Source organism: Nicotiana tabacum, chromosome 3 (genome assembly GCF_000715075.1).
Source record: "Nicotiana tabacum cultivar K326 chromosome 3, ASM71507v2, whole genome shotgun sequence".
Classification (NCBI taxonomy): Eukaryota; Viridiplantae; Streptophyta; class Magnoliopsida; order Solanales; family Solanaceae; genus Nicotiana; species Nicotiana tabacum.
Genome location: NC_134082.1, coordinates 139,594,323 through 139,606,269, shown reverse-complemented (window position 1 = coordinate 139,606,269; position 11,947 = coordinate 139,594,323). Strand labels below are relative to the sequence as shown.

Here is an 11,947-nt window from a genome sequence, read left to right as displayed (position 1 = left end):
CGTTACCACGTATTCAAGAAGCAGAATACGCTAGGGTTTTCTAATAGCTAGGGAAAGGGGGGTTGGGCTCTATTTATAAAAAGTGTCTACTCATCTATTGGCCTCGCTTATCCACACACACAATATTTAATATTAGGTCTTTTATTTATCCACCGCTTAGGTCACGTCACTATCCTTTCAGGCTATAACCAATTAACGCAAGTCCAAATTCCAACACTATAATCATAGTGTTTGGGGTAGCTTTCACGCATTTGGCTATTCCATTTTGTACTAGCTACTTATCCTACTATTAATTCTATCTACCAAAGTTTAAGAAGATGTAAAGAAATCATCTAGCACTTCTTTTTTTTCTTTCATCTCTAATTGAATTTGAACTTTGGTTTTCATGGTTTTCACTCACTTTATAGATCGATAAGCTATACTCTTGGTACTTTTACTTTTCTGCTTCTACTTTTGGGATAATGAATATAGTAAAATTGATCCAAGTGAATTGATCGAACTTATGGGGAGAGATTAGTCACCTAATGTGGCAGTGTCATTTGTTCAGAGACCCATACTGGCGCTTCAATTTGCTGAAAGTATTGTGATCCCATACCATCACCAATAAGTGCTATATTAGTTTTATCTTGACCAACAATGACGTTATCACTGTAATTTGCTGCTTTGACGTGTATAAAGAATGGTGTTGCACTCCCAGAAGGAGCTGAATCTATAGCATTAGTAATTGTTGTGAAGTTGCCTGTCCCATCTTGTGCAACTGTACTATCGAAACTCATACAACTCTCTGCACTCCAACAGAAATTCAGCATAATTATGAAAATTCCCAGTTCTTTGCCTTCCATTTAGATTTTCTTGGATTTCCCTTTTCTTTTCTTCTGTTGTGAGGTTTCCCTGTAAATTATAATCGTTCAATAAGAACCACAAAGTAACATTAAATCTTGCAAAATGATTATTGAAATTTAGATGTAACGGTAAAAAAGATTTTGCTTAGATGGTCAGATTTTGCTACCATTTTCTATTTGGTTACTTAAATTGATTCAATTAGTGGTATTTACATAAATCGGTGAGTTAGAAAAAGGACGTTGACATAAATACCAACTGAATTCATTATTTACTTTTCCTAAGCGTTTTATATATATTAAACGTTGGTTATACAAGGCAATAAACATATTATAATATATATATATATATATATATATATATATAAATATCCTTCTAACTAATTTTAGTTTAAATTATTTAGATAAATACTTCTTAAAGCAACCTCGTTGCAGCGTCCCCGTTTGAAAGACGAAGAGCTAGTAAGGCTTTCGTGTCATTGATTTAACATATTGACTATTTCAATTAACTCAAAATCCTAGAAGGACCATGGGTTGGTGCCTTGATAGAAAGTGGTCTTACACAAATAGTCTGTTAGGTTCTTTTCTAACTTATATATTAAATTATAAATTAATTACACATAATTATATATATTTACCAATTATTTTTTATATAACCGATTAAGTGGAGGGTTATATAAATTATTCTTCTTGAAAACAAATATGAAATACTTTTGTCTTTGCGAAGACTTGGGCATGGGCTTGGGCTTGTAGATTGTTTGATGTTGATTTGCGTCATATGGTGGTTACCATAAAAGAAAAAAAAATGAATGGAAATGTGGATTGCCATGGTAGTGAAGAGGAGAATGCTCGGGCCAAATTTGTTCTTTTCGCTTTTTGAATTTTTTTACAGAAATGTTTATTAATTATTATTTAGAAAATTGGGAAAACTTGAAACGCAAAAAAAATAGTTAAAATTATATTGTGATTAGACTAAACTAGACAAAAGGAAGATGATATATAATATTGACTTACCTATGCTAATAAGAAAAATAATGAAGTATATTTTTATTATGAGTTTATTTATAAAATCAGGATTATGGGTTACATATTTAGCCCAAAGCATTTCATTTTTTGGATGGGCTGAATTTGAACGGATATATATGAGCTAAATTAATCAGCCCAAACTAAATGAAAATTACACTAATTACGAACAAAAACATTAATTTTTGAAAGTTTAAGTACTGTTGTCACTGACATGTGCATAAAATTTTCGGTAGAAACCAAATCAACTCCCTGTTCATATAGTTTGCATTTTACACTAAAGACAAATTATTCATTATAATATGGTGATCACACACATTATACAATTAGCTTAGAATTTGATTTAAACATATGTTTCGGTAACTCATAAGTCAATAATCCGAAACTTGTGCTTTCTGTTGACGGTTCAGTTATAGAAAAGTTATTGGTAAAGTCCGAAAAGTGTACCTAATACGCTAGAAAATCGATGTAAATAAACATGCCTAAAGTGCAGCCAGATTGAGTAATAACTAAATTGATTGATTTATGTTATGAATAGTTTGTACATTGGATACTACTTTGGATACTATATTGGATGCTACATTGGATGTCCATGTTGTGAATAACTTAAAGATTAAATTTCCTACTTTATGTCTATCATCTTTACTTTTTATGTCTATAAAAGGTCATGTAATTGCAATGGAAAAATACATCAAAGTGAAAGAAGAAAACACTTCTCCCCTCTTTCGATCTCTTCTTATTTACATTTTACTGCATTGTTTTTATTAAAACACTTCTCCCCTCTTTCTATCTCTTCTTATTTACATTTTACTGCATTGCTTTTATTTTATAACACGTTATCAGCACGAAACTCTAATTTTTATTTCAGCTATCATCTTAAAGTACGAAGATAACCAAGTTAATCGTTGAACTACAAAATATTGAATATCTAGAATCAGTTACGTTCTCGGTGGAAGTTTAAGTATTTCGTATGTGAATCAATTTGCTTCAATTGTCGAGGGAGTATTTTTTTTTTCATTTTTCCTATGAATTCTCATTTTAATATTTGGGATTTAAGATTTCGTATTATTCATATTACACAAAAGTACAATATCATTTGTGCACGAAAATAAGCGGATTGAATCAAAAAGAAATATATGTAAGCTTACAGTTTACTAATTTTTATTTATTGAACTTGAAAATTTTCCAAGGCTTTCAAGGATGTGATTCTTCTCTGTAAAATATGTGAGATATGTTTCCTTCACTTAATCTTCTTAGCCTAACAAGTGTATGCGGTTCCGCTTTGGAACTCTTATATCATCATTTATTAATAATATTCTTAGTTACATTGATTTTTAATAATAGCTAATTTTTTCATATGTAAGCTTTCAAAACAGAACTTGCTTAAGTAGAACTATGGTTTGAATATTCAGTTTTTTTAAGTACTTTAATTTTTCTTTGAATTTTTCATCAATTTGGATTTCTTTTGAACCTCTCTGATCAGGTGTCTTGACTTATTCAATAAATACTGAACATGTATATATTTTTAATTTGGCTACTAATATATCATGTAAATACTTAGTGATTTTTTTTATGCGTTCTATAATATTTATCAAACACTATCATGATTTATTACAAGTTATTGGATGTAAATTTGCAGCATATAAATATATTGATAATTTTAAAGATGTCTCTCTCTTTTAGAAAAGAGGATTTTAAGATACATTTTATTTGAAAAGTGGTAACTGACAGATGTTAATGCTTAATTATGAGATTTAATAGTCAATGGATCATAATAATTTCTTAATCGCTTTCTATATGGTTGTTACTACTTTGCTGATGGTTTATCAGTACCTAAAATTTATTATATAATAGTTATTTAAAATTAAAAATCTTGCATTAGTAAATAACACTTGAATTATAGCAAAGTTTCATGATATACATGACTTGTGGAAGTGATTATATTCTTATAACTAACCCCGCTTCTACTGATGACCACAAGATTAATGATAATTGATATTTTTCATAAAGGCTCAAGGGTGAGTCATAGTGCACTTTGGCATATTATGATAATGATTTTATAATCCATTTAAACTCTAATAGAATTTAGAAGAAATTTCTGACTAAAAACGGTTGTATTTCATATAGATGCTACAAATAATTAATAAAGCTTTACGCTAATTTGAGATTTGTACACTTCTTTAAGAAAGCAAATTTGATTTGCTAAGTTGTAAATTAGTTGTGTACAACTTTCTTGGCATGTTATTAAAATTAAGGCTTGAGAGTGAATCTCAATATTGTTTAGCCTATTATACCATTGATTGAGGGTAAGACATCGAGATCAAGTCCTGATGCTCCATAATAATAAGAGTTGAGTTTGGATCTCAATTTATTATAGCCTAACATGCCATTATAGAGGTAAGACATTGGATTTTGTGTCCCATTGTACCATGCTGATGATATAATGATGAATAAAGAGAATAAATATTATTGTGTGGTTACATGAATATGTCATTGGTCACGTACATATGATAAGCCAAATATTATTTTGTCATGTCTTATAGAAGTTATTAAAGGCAAAATTAAAGCAAGAAATGATTTTGCTTATGATGATTTTAACCATGACAATTTATTATGATATAAGTTTCTCCGTGAAGGATACATTTACCATATGAATGGTATGATAAAATATCTTGTAGTACAAAAGTTATTAAGAGCTCCGAAAAAACTAATTTGTTACTACCCGGATGAATAAAATTATTCATGATATTGATATTGTAAAGTCTCAAAAGAAACTTTTTTGAGTTTCAAATGTATAAGTCAAAGTGGTTGGCATATTGAGACAATAAATGAAAGGAAGATTGAATATCTTCATATTTCTATAATCATACCGGGTAAATATGAAAGGTTACCCGATTTTCTTTCTATTTGTACTACACAAATAAAAGTATGATGATGGAATAATATGCCACAAGTAAACTAGAGGTTTACTAAAACAAATATTAGTTGGCATAACCGGTTGACCATCCTGGTTCAATTATGATGCGAAAAATTAATTGAGAATTACATTGGCGTATATTGAAGAATAGAAAGATTCTTCAAGAATTATCTTGTGCTGCTTATTCTCATGATATACCAGTTAAGGTTGGGATTGAATCCCTTGATTTCTAGAACAATTAAAAGGTAATAAATATATGGTCTCAATCACCTGCCATGTGGAACGTTTACTATTATATGATTTTAATAGATGCATCTATTATCTGGTCACATGTGCATTTGTTATCAACTTGCAGTTTGGCTTTTGTAAGATTGCTTGCTCGGGTTATTAGAGCACAGTTCTAGAATATAAATTATAATGATTTATCTTAATAATACTGGTTTAAATCCAAGTTGGTTTAGCAGAAATTGTATGCCTCCAATTATAGCTAAATCATTGGTTATGAGAACAAAACTTCCAAAACGAAATTTGGTATGAGATGTATTATTTAATATACAACGGCACTTGTACGCATCTAGCCAAGTTATAAAAAAAAATTCTCCCTATCACAATCGGTTCAGGGTCAGGAACCAAATAATTTCTATATAGAAATATAGATTTGTTATATGATTTAATTATGCCACAAAATGCACAAAGATGAGTTCCCAAAGAAGGTTGAGAAATGTGTTGGTGATCCCAACATTAGGGGGAGAAAATGGACAGCTGAGAAAGTGATACGTGAAATGAATTATTATGAATACATATAGATCCCCGTACAAGAAAATATGAACTTGAAGTTTAAGTGATAATTTATTTACAAATTATTGCCAGACGTATTTGCTGACCCAAAGCTAAATGTCATATTTCAGCTGTTAATGCTCCAAATAAAATAAAGTTCATAAGGGACAGAGTCTATGGTACGCATGAAGCGTAACAGACCAATCAGTTCCAAAGATAAATCTCATTGAAGAAGGAGAAGGGCAAATATTCAAAATGGTCATAATAAGGAGGCAAGTGCTCTAGAAGAGCACCACGACATAACACTTCGTAAAACCTCATGTGAGAGGCTCAGGTACCTGAAAAATAATGAGATAAAGAGATCTTAATAAGTTATGTCTTTATTGTGTAATAATTGAACCGATATAAAATGATCGTCGACGATACTGTTAACATAATGTAGCGCTCAATATTATTAATATTGACGAGGATCTTGAGCTCAAATCTGTCATGAAATTTGGACAGATAAATGATTGGCCAAATGAAAAATACTCAATGAAAATTGACTTCACTTGAAAAATATAAAGTTGGACGGAGTCCCAACACCTGAAAGTATAAATCTAGTGGAGGTAAATGTGTTCTTGTGCGAAAAAGGTCAAGTCGATAGACATAAAGACGACTTGTGTCACAAGAATATTTGTAAATATCCTGGCATTGATTATATAGAGACATGTTCTCGTGTGGTGGATGTAGTCATTTAAGATTTTAATCTGGCAATACATGAAAAACTTGATATGCGTATAATGGAAATTATTGAAGGATTTAAATTGTTTAGAAGCATATAAAAGTTTTCGAGAAACTTGTTCAATAAAGCTTCAGAAATCTTTATACGGATTGAAACAATCAGGTCGTATGTGGTACAATCGCCTGAGTGAATATCTGTTGAAAGAAGGGTACAAGAATGATCTAATTTGTCCTTGTATCTTTATAAAAAGGTCTGGATCTGAATTTGTTATAATCGCCGTGTATGTTGATGATTTAAATATAATTGGAACTCCTGGGGAGCTTCCAAAAACAGTAGACTGTTTGAAGAAAGAATTTGAAATGAAAGATCTTGGAAAAATAAAATTTTGTCTTGGTCTACAAATTGAGTATATGAAAGATGGAATATTTGTCCATCAATCAACATACACCGAAAAGATTTTAAAGCGATTCTATATGGATAAAGCACATCCTTTGAGTACCCCGATGGTTGTGAGATCACTTGATATAAAGAAAGATCCATTCCGACCTCATGAAAATGATGAAGAGTTTCTTGGTGCCGAAATACCATATCTTAGTGCAATTGGGGCATTAATGTATCTTTCCAATAATTCCCGACCAGATATAGCTTTCTCAGTATAGCTTTCAAAGACACTGAAATGGTATTAAATATATATTCAGATACCTCCAAGGAACCATTGATATGGGTTTATTTTATTCAAATGAATCCAAGCCATCAATGATTGGTTATGCAGATGCAGGATATTTGTCTGATCCACACAAAGGTCGATCTCAGACAGGCTATTTATTTACAAGTGGAGGTACAGCCATATCATGGCGTTCGACAAAACAAACTATGGTTGCTACTTCTTCAAATCATGCAGAGATAATAGCCATTCACGAAGCAAGTCGAGAATGCGTTTGGTTAAGATCTATAACTCAACACATTCAACAAACATGTGGTCTTTCTTCGAAAGAGAATATTCCAACAATATTGTATGAAGACAATGTTGTATGCATAGCTCAATTGAAAGGAGGATATATCAAAGGAGATAGAACAAAACACATTTCACCGAAATTCTTTTTCACTCATGATCTTCAGAAGAATGGTGAATAGATGTACAACAAGTTCGTTCAAGTGATAATTTGGCTGATCTGTTCACTAAGGCATTACCAACCTCAATATTTGAAAAGCAGATATATAAGATTGGAATGCATCGTCTTCGAGACATTAAGTGATTTTTCATCAGGGAGAGTAACTACACGCTGCACTCTTTTCCTTAACCAAGGTTTTGTCCCACTAGATTTTTCTGGTAAGGTTTTTAATGAGGCAGCAAGCAATGCATATTATAAATAACTATGTACATTCCAATATTTTTTTTGTAAGTTTTTAATGAGGCACATTATCTTACATGGACATCCAAGGGGGAGTGTTATGAATAGTTTGTACATTGGATACTACATTGGATGCTACATTGGATGCTACATTGGATGCTACATTGGATGCTACATTGGATGCACATGTTGTGAATAACTTAAAGATTAAATTTCCTACTTTATGTCCATCATCTTTACTTTTTATGCCTATAAAAGGTCATGTAATTGCAATGGAAAAATACACCAAAGTGAAAGAAGAAAACACTTCTCCCCTCTTTCTATCTCTTCTTATTTACATTTTACTGCATTGCTTTTATTTTATAACAATTTGTAATTTTTCACGATAAAAGGGAGTGATTTTGCGATGTTTCACGACAAATTGAGGGACCTACCAAAATTCATAAGAGTTCTATGAGGTGCAATGCCTGTCAATAACGTTTCATTTGGGTGGATTTTGCATAAATCAATGTTTATGACAGCCAAATTTAACTGTGTAGTAATTGATGTTGCACTAGTTTAGTAAAGCACGTGTTAATTAGTTGAGTTGTGTCCTTTGAATGTTCACAAGAAAGGGGAACAATATTGGAAACTATTAGGCCAAAGGAACCCGCTGGCTAAAAAGTTAGATACTCTATATAATGTATTTAAATTATAAGATGATTTTATCCAAGTAAAATTCATAAAACTGAATGTCAATCTTTATAAGACTAGACAAATTCTAGTATTTAAATTCGAAAGTAGAACCTCAAACTGCCACATATGTGCACCATATCTGAAATTTTATTCAAGTGTACAGATTTAGATTCTGTATTAAGTCTACTGTGTCCCTCACAATTCCAATTTCCAACTTTAAGAGACAGCCCATGTTACCATATTCAGCGGTTGATGTCCTCTAATTCTTTTCAAATTTCATGGACCGAGATGGATAATGTAATTAACTAGTGAACAGGTTTAGTAATTACTACTACCAACTTATGTCAAATATAAACAATAGCAGCAGCTTTTTATCAGGAAAAGAAAAATACAGAAATCACACTTCGTCAAAATGTTGTTTTTGGAACCTCTAGTCTCTTTAAGAAACGCCACAAATTATTGTTAAGAAAAAACACCGAAAATTAATAATGGACAAGTTATGGGTAATTCTACAAAACAAGAAAACTAAATAAATGGTATGCAAAAGGGACCTTACGAAATATTTAAAAATGAGTCATCTATATCTACTTAAAAGGAAAGAAGTCAGCCATGAGATTTTGCCAAGTGTCAACATGCATAAATTGCCATATAGCAATTTTAGGACAAATTAGTTATAGTTTAGGTAATTAGTTACAATTTAGGTAAAACTAGTTTCTCTTTTTAAAAAGCCGATTCCATTTTATATTGTGAAGAAGTTACCACCACACATAACTCTATTTTATTTCAATTTTTAAATACTGCTATATTTTAAACTAAAAAGGAACCCACACGTACTCACATTCTAATTCCCACAATCTGCACGATCTCAGTAATTGTAGGAAAACAAAGCGTCATATAACTGACGGGATCCATATAACTACTCTCTAAGATCCTCTTCAACTCTAACCATTTTCTTCTTCGATCAATCCTCTGCTACGCCGAGATTCTGCCTCCTTTACGGGTACCTTTCAGCCACAAAGAGACTCAGAGATTTATTGCACGTATCTTTTTATTCTTTGTTGAGATTAATATTATCAACAGTAATACTAGCATGTTTTTGTCTTGACGTTGTGCAAAGTGTATCTTATCTTAAATCGAAACTTAAAAGAATCTCATAATTTAAGTATGTGTTTGAACCCAACAATCATTTAACCAAAACTTAAAATCGCTAAATCCAAGGGCGAGAAGAAATCAATAAGGGAGAGAGTTTTACCGAGTGTGATAAAGATTTGAAGGTATAAAGTTTCATGCTTATGTCATGTATCTCTGTATAAAATTCTTCTTCTTTTTTTTCTCCTTTTTTTCCATAGCAGGCCTTATATTGGGTTTCCTCCTTTTTGGGATTCAGTTGTCGGAGCCGGAGCAACAATCTATTGGATCACAGGAACTCCACAGAATATTTTTTTTCTCTTTCTTCTGGTATGGCCAAAATTAGAATTGCATCACAAATCAGTATTTGAATTGTAATTATCTTCTTTCTATCAATAAGGAATAGATTTTTTGAGAGATTAAAGAAAATATTTTGATCATCAATTCTCAAAAGTTTTGTGCCCATTTGCCTCTGTTTCCATCTATTGTTTGTTGCTGCTGTTGCTATTGATGATACATAATATGGTATGTCTAGATTTCTTTCAGTTTTCCTTTGCGTAATATGTGTTTAAATGCAAAATTTTAACTTCAAGACTCATATTGTTGTTTGGAATAATCTGATAAATTCAAATCAATATACAATTTAAAGGTTGCTATGTCGTATAGTCATATTTTATAGTAATTTGCAAGTTGTGAAATCCTCAAGTGCAGAAAAATAGGGTGCTACACTTACCCCAGTAGGACGTGCTTGCGCAAAACAAGCAGGCAAAAAAAAAAGGTGTCTATATCAATGAGGAATAATCTGTGGAATCCACTGATCATGAGAGCTATTGCTCAAGTTTTATATCATAAATACATGTGCCTAAATTAAGTTTTTGCATTTGATTCAGAGGAAAAATTTACCAATCAAAGGGTTAATTGTAGAGTCTAAAAGAGCATATTTTGCCATGTAGCCTATTTATAGTCTTACGTTGTTGTGATGATAAAGCAACAATCTTATTTTTAATAGTCTACATGTTGAAGCAAATGAGTTCCTGTTGCAGATACATATAATATTGTATAACCAATTGTCATCCGCGACTCTCATGTTCTGTAGCCTCCATGTTACAACAAAGTTATGTCAAAATTAGGCAGGTAAGTATATCAACAGACTCATTATGGGGATTGTCCAGAATTAGATTTCCAGCAACCGTACAAGACTTTTTTGATTGTGAAAATATTGTACATCTCTCACTGATATTTGCTTCTTTCGTTATCTACTTCAGGATACGAGACGTCAATCAAATGAAACTAGGGAAACACTAGTAATACTTACTGTGCCACAACTAGAGGCTATAGTGAGGTTGAGGTGTTGCTCTCCTTTTGGATTGAGACCCTTTTATGGGGAATGTAAGAATACCCTTTTTTTTTATTATCTATGTTGATTTTATTTTGAATTTGAGACAAATTTTATAGTCGTACCTTTACATGAGTGTATAAGATGGAAGTTCCTTTTAATGTCTTTGCCTTGAAGTTTTTGTGTTCAAGTAATCCAATACATCGTTGTCTTTTGCTAATAAACAGAACTTTTATTGTCTTATAGTTGTGTAAGACTGTTTTTTGTCTTTGTTGATACCTGATTTTACAACATGACATACCCTTATTAGCATTTTTTTTATTAGATACTAAATTTAGCAGCACATGCTAGGGTGGCCAATATTAAAGAGGAAAGAGGAACAAATGTTTTACCGATCAATTCATCTAATAGTTTGCAATATACGTCTGTTTCTACATGTAGCAATAACTTACCTTAAGTATGCAATAGAGAACTTTGTTCCTCAACTGTAAAGGAATAAGTAGCTTCTAATGATGTTGTTTTCGATTGGAACAACATGATGGCTGCTATATCAATAATTGACACATAATCTTGATGAGAATTAATGTTCTTATTGTAGATTCTGCTAACAAGGATTAGGTATTTCTAGGATTTTGGTTATCAATATGAGTCTTCATTTGTATCATCGACCAACATGATTGACTTGCTCATGTGCTCATATACTTCTGATCTAAAGTACAAAACAACTGAAGGTGATGTCTTAATTATTGTGATTATACATAATTTTAACTGTTTTTTGTTTTTGTTGATCACAACTTGAGACAATTTTTTTTTTGTATTCTCACGCGGACTAATCCTTTTAAAGCCAAGTACTGGTGTAGCATTACCCTAGTATGATGTAACATTTCTTGATTATTGATGGTCCCTGTCAATAATTTTATAGAGAAAACCCGATTAAATTCATCTATTTTTTTTTTTTTGGTTTAATTCCTCTGAATGTGGTTGCTAAATGTAGTCTGCAATTTATTTCTGTCTCTAATATTTTTTTCCCCATCTTTTTTCCTTTGAAATGATCCGCACATCGCGCGGGTAAGTATACTAGTATACATAAAAAGGAAAAAAGGCATCTGTAGGCATTTCTTAGATTAGACTAATGCCTATAGTTAATTAAGAGGTTGAATCTAGAATTGCCACGTG

General features: G+C 31.5%; 1 long non-coding RNA gene across 1 annotated transcript; it reads left to right on the top strand.

Annotated features, from left to right (window-relative positions):
* The first annotated feature begins 9,175 nt into the window (after positions 1–9,175).
* On the top strand, positions 9,176–10,961 carry LOC107832119 (uncharacterized). The gene is made up of 4 exons (XR_001658509.2): positions 9,176–9,307; positions 9,660–9,765; positions 10,479–10,569; positions 10,701–10,961. It is a non-coding gene; the product is annotated as an uncharacterized LOC107832119 (long non-coding RNA).
* Positions 10,962–11,947: the final 986 nt, after the last annotated feature.